General features: G+C 35.1%; 1 long non-coding RNA gene across 4 annotated transcripts; it reads left to right on the top strand.

The window, feature by feature from the left end:
- Positions 1-718: 718 nt before the first annotated feature.
- On the top strand, positions 719-4,115 carry LOC113313578. Of its 4 annotated transcripts, XR_003341943.1 has the most exons (3): positions 723-1,014; positions 1,126-1,156; positions 2,670-4,115. It is a non-coding gene; the product is annotated as an uncharacterized LOC113313578 (long non-coding RNA). The 4 variants fall into 4 exon arrangements; XR_003341945.1 differs by having other exon boundaries at positions 719-875; positions 1,126-4,098; XR_003341944.1 differs by having other exon boundaries at positions 721-1,156; positions 2,725-4,115.
- The last annotated feature ends 1,839 nt before the right edge of the window (positions 4,116-5,954 follow it).

Below are 5,954 nucleotides of genomic sequence, written 5' to 3'. Positions count from 1 at the left end.
ATCATCAACACCACTTAGTTTAAGTTCATTGCCATTGATCCTACTAACTTGTACCTTTGTTGTCGTTTTGGCCTATGCTTCAACTCCAACACCAATTATATATGAACACCTAAATGCAAAATGAAACTCTTCTTATAAATTTTTTAACTTGGATTTGAATTTCACCTGAATCATTTGTGTTTATCAACAATTTTTTGTTACTGTTTCTCCATTTATTAAAGTGTTTGTTGAATTTTGGTCACGTTTAAGCAACGGAGAAACATGAAGAGAAACAAAAAATCCCCTTCCAACTAACATGAAAAATGAATTACTAGTGTTGAGAATTTGGAAGGTAAAAAAAGAACAAAAAGAAGAGGAAATGTGGGATGTGTGCGCAAGACTGCAAAGTGAAACGTATACAAGAGATAAAATGAGTGAGACCTGGTGGGGGGCCATTGTCTCCTAAAGAAACTCCCCCTTCCCAACAACCAATAATGGCCCTTGATTGACTATAAAGTTATTATTCTCATCAGTCAAAAAACCGCAATTGAATACAGGGCCCCAAAAAGCTAGATATAGGGCCAGATTTGATAAACGTATAAGGACCAAAAAGCGAGTTTTTTTGAAGAGAGAAATTGGGTCATATGCCTAGGGAAAGGTATTTTCATGTCCTGATGGACGAGCAAGTTGTCGGCATGGGTGATATGGACGGAACTAATAAAACTAAAAACTGACTGAAATACCCTTTCTATCACACTATTTAATATCTCTTCTCAATATTTCTTCTCGTCTTCTCCGTCATCTCCATGAAAACCAGATCCAAAAAAGCTACTACCAACTTTCTCGTTCTCCACCACCACCAGCGTCCCCACCTTCATCTTGTCCATTATCAAACAGTAAGTACCATCGTCATTTTTTTACACTGTTTCCATTATCAAATCAGTAACATCATATTCCTCTACCATCACTATCTCCTCCACAAATCACAAACACCACCATCGCCATCATCATTTTTATCCAACAACACCATCATAGGTATCAACAACATATCCATTAAAAGTTTTTTTTTTTTAATGCCTAATTTAATGAAAATTTCTCAAATTTATTAATCTAAAATGTTAGAGTTTTGTGTTAAATCGATTTCAGAAGATACGAAACGAAGACTACGTTCAAATTGGTAAATTTCTTAACCTTAAGTATGCTTTTTATTACAATTGATTTCAAATTTGTTCATCTTAATTAAAAAATTTATGCACCTATACATATGTTAATTTTTATATGTTTAGTTTGATCAAAATGAACATGGGTTCGTCCTGTCATGATTTCGTCCCGTTTCAAACTTAGATGAACTTTGATTCATCATGTGTTTAAATGTGCATATTGATTTATTTTATTTTGAAAATGTAGAGATAGCATATTTTTTCCTTGCATAAAAAGTTCTTGTTTAATCTAGACACGATGAAACTAGTTTTATCCTGTGTTAGATTGGGTTGGATAGACATGACGAAACTGGTTTCATCCTATATTAGATTGGGTTGAATTTGGTTTCACCCATGTTAAACTAAGATGAAACCGGTTTCATCTATGTTTAGGATGAATCTTAGATTGTTAAATTTGGTATCACTCATTTTAAACAAAGATGAAATTGATTTTATTCTGTTTGGAATGGATTAATTTCAGATTCACTCATTTTAAATTAGATGAAACTGGTTTCTTCATGTTTAGATTAGGTTGAATTTGAATTTTTAGTCATTTTAAATGAGGATGAAACTGATTCCATCCTGTTTTAGATTGGGTGTATTTGGTTTCATCCATTATAAATTAGGATGAAGCTCGTATCATCCTGTTTAAACTAGTTTATGTTTCATATTTATGTTTCAATGGGTACTCGGATTTAGTATTTCTTTTTATATGTCTAAAATGAAAGGTATGCACAACTTACTGTTTTTTTCATCCTCTTAATTAATATAGTCCAGGGCTTACTATGTTCTTAATGTTTGGATTGTGATCAAGGATGAACATCCTTAACCCCAAAGTCAGATTGGGTGTGTAGATTTGGGTTTATCATGTCATTTAATTTGTCCATTGCATCCCTATGTTGATTGGGTATATTTTTCCCTTGTCCTTCTTGTGCTTTTGATATTCAACCTTAGTTTCTTCATTCCCTTATTTTTTTAGATTAGATGGTTTCCTTGTTCCTGTTTTTTTTTTTTTTTTAACTATTGGTTTCCTTGTTCAAGTGTATATAAATGTGCATCATGTTGACAGCATTCCACACCGAATGGACTTAAGCTAAGCATAGCACTTGTACTTGTCATCAGCTTGTCGCTGGTTGATTGGTTTTGGACCCCCCCCCCCCCCAATTTTTCATAATTCAGAGTATTTTTTCATTACAGATTGAAAGCCGTCATTTTTTTCATCAATGAAACATGTTGTAGTCTGCGACATACTTCCAAGCATTGCTAGACATTTCTATTGATTTATTGCGTATGTGTGATTGTCTTTGAATCTCTCAGATATAAATGCGACTTGCCAATTTCTACTCCTAAGAATAGTAATTATACTTTACTTTTGTTGTCATAACTTTAAAAAAAAAAAAAAAAAGTGATTGGTTAATGATAGTTGGTGACTTCGTCGAATGCTATGGAAGTATTTTTCAGTTAAAGATACTGAATCCTTTAGTTTTTCAGTTCACCTGCTTGAGAAATCAGTATGAAGTCCCGTCATTTTTTGATGGTTTTACAGCAACGAAAAGAAATTTTCAGAAATTGGATATCTGGGCCTAACAATTCTTCACGTCATTTTTAGAAGTTGGGTATCTGGGCCTGGCAATTCTACGAGGTCTTAATTGGATGTGAAAACTACGGTGAGACCCATTCTCCCAGATTTTTCCACTGAGAAACCCACGGACAGAAAACTTCAGACGCGCACCCATTTTTGGGGGAAAACTTACTCCCAAACCCATATTTTCTAAAATTAGGTTTCGGTCTTTTTTTTTTTTTTTGTTCATTTTCGATTCATTTTCTTCTTCTCTCCACTCTACTGTTTGATTCGACTTTCATTAGATCTGTTCAAACCCATACTTTCGTTAGACAGTTTAGTGGAGATTCAAGACTGAATCAGTTGATCCATACCAGTTCCTGATGGGTTTTGTGACAGCGTTGGATTCAATCTGCTGGTGTTGGTGATTTGAATTCGCGACATAGAGAGCTGGCAGTCGGTGGTGATGAATCTTGTCAGCCGTGGTCTAGAAATGGGTTCTGCTGGTGTTAATTTCGTGATTTTTTACGAGAGAAATTGTGGCAGGAATTCGAGCCAGAAGAAGATAAGGCTGGCTACTGTGATGGCTGAGATAAAGAGTTGATATGTTGCCGCCTTGATCATGGGGGTAGACTGAGGAAGTTAATTAAAGAGAAACTTCGAAGGCTTGGGTTCCATCTATCGTTGACAGCAAGTGGTTAATCTATATAGGCGTATCTCGGTACTCGATTAAGAGCAGATTGGCAACAAGATTTCAGACAGGAGTGAGGATGGAATCAAGCTTCTACTCGAACTGAAGCAGCAACGTCGCTGGATTCATGGGGTTCGTTTGCGAGCTGTTGCAGTCGTCTGTACTCGAAGGATGCTTATGATATCAAGGGTTTTTGAAGGCTAAGATAATTGCAGTTAGCAATGACGATGTTCAGGGTGCAATCGATGGAGTGAAGCCTGGAATCTGCTAGCTAGGATGGCTGAAGTGCATGATGGAAGTGGTGATTCTTATTCTGACTGAAATTGGATTTGTTTAGTTGGCCGGAGTTGGGAGATACGAAATTGGTGTGTAGCTGTTGATTTGACTTGAAGAAGATACGAGCAGTTAAGCTGGAGATGAAAGTGGCTAGTCAGGGACCCTTTGAGGTTTGCTCGTCAGCTGGAGGAAGAACAGAGAACGTTTTTGGTGCGGTGGGTATTGGAAAGTCGAGCTTTAGCACTGGGCGTAGTGTTGAAAGTGGTAATGTGATTAGGAATATTGGAGAAGTCGAACTTTTCAAGTGTAGCTTCTGTCTTTTGGATTGCGCTTAATGTGATTGTTGTCTGAAACTTTCCCCTCTTCGTAATTAGTGTATCCAAGTTCTTTGATGTTGAGTTTCTCAAACTTGATATTGTGGGAAAAGTACTACTAGTGCAACCTGATGAGATGGGAAGGTAACCAAATTGAATGGAGGTAAGAAATACTCTCCATAAACGCACCGCAACCTGCCAAGATAAAAATTTGTTGCATAATTTGTTATGCAGTCCCGGAAATAATTGCATAACACGTGATGCAACTATTATTGTAGATGGATGACAAGTTATGCAGTCTTTTTTTTGTTGCATAACTTGTTATGCAGTACAGAGAATGGTTGCATAACACGTTATGCAGCTACTTTTTGTTAGTATTGAAACCAACAAAAAAAAAGGGTTGCATAACACGTTATTGACCTATAATAATATTTGCATAACATGTTATGCATTCGAGAAAATGGATGCATAATCTCTTATGCATCCGAAAATATGACTGCATAATGCGTTATGCATCGAGAAAATTGTTGCACAATCTTTTATGCGTCGAGAAAATAGATGCATACTACATTATGCATCAATTTTTTTTATGTACGCACTAAAATAAATCAAAACAATGGCTACATAACTTGTTATAGATGCATAACTTGTTATGCAGTCGAAAAAATGGTTGCATAATTTGTTATGCGTCTGCATAATGTGTTATGCATCTTTTTTGGAGGCTGCATAATGAATATGCAGTCAGTTTTCGAAAATTTTCCCTAAAATGATGATCACCTCCGATTTTTCGTGAAAAACAAAAATTTGATATTGTTGTTTGTACTCGTTGCGTAGCTCTCTTTAAAAGATTTCCAACGATATAAAATTTGTAAATTTCCAAGGCGCGGATTTTTAGATATGTTATATCCAAGTTGCGTTTCCAATTATACTCGTAATGCATAACCCGTCATGCAGATGCATAATCCGTCATGCAGACATTTTTAATAATTTCATATAATTATGGGTGTCATGAAAATAATTATGGGTGTCACGGTACCCAAAATTAATTGTGGGCATGACAATAAGAATATTATTTTTTTTGGGTCTCCCCCCAATTTTCCCTAATTGGATTTCTTCACGCTTCGGAAGCTGGGCGTTTACTGTTTATAAGTAGTAATTGTAATTTAACAAACATATAAATTTTTTTCTCAATAATAACTCTTACGCTAGAAATTATATCATTTTAAGGGTATCTTAGACAAAAATATTTAGTTTATTTAAATTTTTCTGCGAAAATTACCAAAATGGTTAACTGGAAAGTATCTTTTAAATTCTCGTCAATTTAAACAATAACAAATTTTGCAGGTTTTTTCACCCAGGAATTATTATTTTTTAGCTAATTGACCAATTTTGTGTTTTGAAAGGTAATATTATGGTTTGACTTTTCTGTTTTCGTTTCACCACCGTTCCCCGCCGCACCTCCACCATGAACAACTGAAGTCCCAGACCAGATCCAATAATCTTCATCTTCAATAGCACATTTCATACTTCTAGTTAAGGCATCTACTATCCATCTAATATCTTTCTCCATTAACTTTATCTGTCATCTGATTAGTGGCAGATTTTCTTCTCCCTGGTTTATATTTCCTTCCATTGCTCAATAAATTATTTGGTTCTTGAGTTGATTTAGTTTACTAATTAGTACCGAAAACGATACCTCTTTAAATGAAACTGATAAGCTCCTTGTTGAATAAACAAATTCTTTAAAGAAGGTGTTCTCTGACGCCCCAACCTAATCATCTGCTTAACTTATAGGATTACAATCTAATTAAAGCATCAAACCTAGTTTACCGATTTTAAGAAAACATAAATACATATAGCGCTAATAACAAAATTCAAACTCTGTGATATTATATAAATGAAGGTCTCTCGTGTGATATGATTATAATAATGTG

This window comes from Papaver somniferum, chromosome 9 (genome assembly GCF_003573695.1).
Source record: "Papaver somniferum cultivar HN1 chromosome 9, ASM357369v1, whole genome shotgun sequence".
Classification (NCBI taxonomy): Eukaryota; Viridiplantae; Streptophyta; class Magnoliopsida; order Ranunculales; family Papaveraceae; genus Papaver; species Papaver somniferum.
This window is presented reverse-complemented; position numbering and strand designations above follow the sequence as displayed.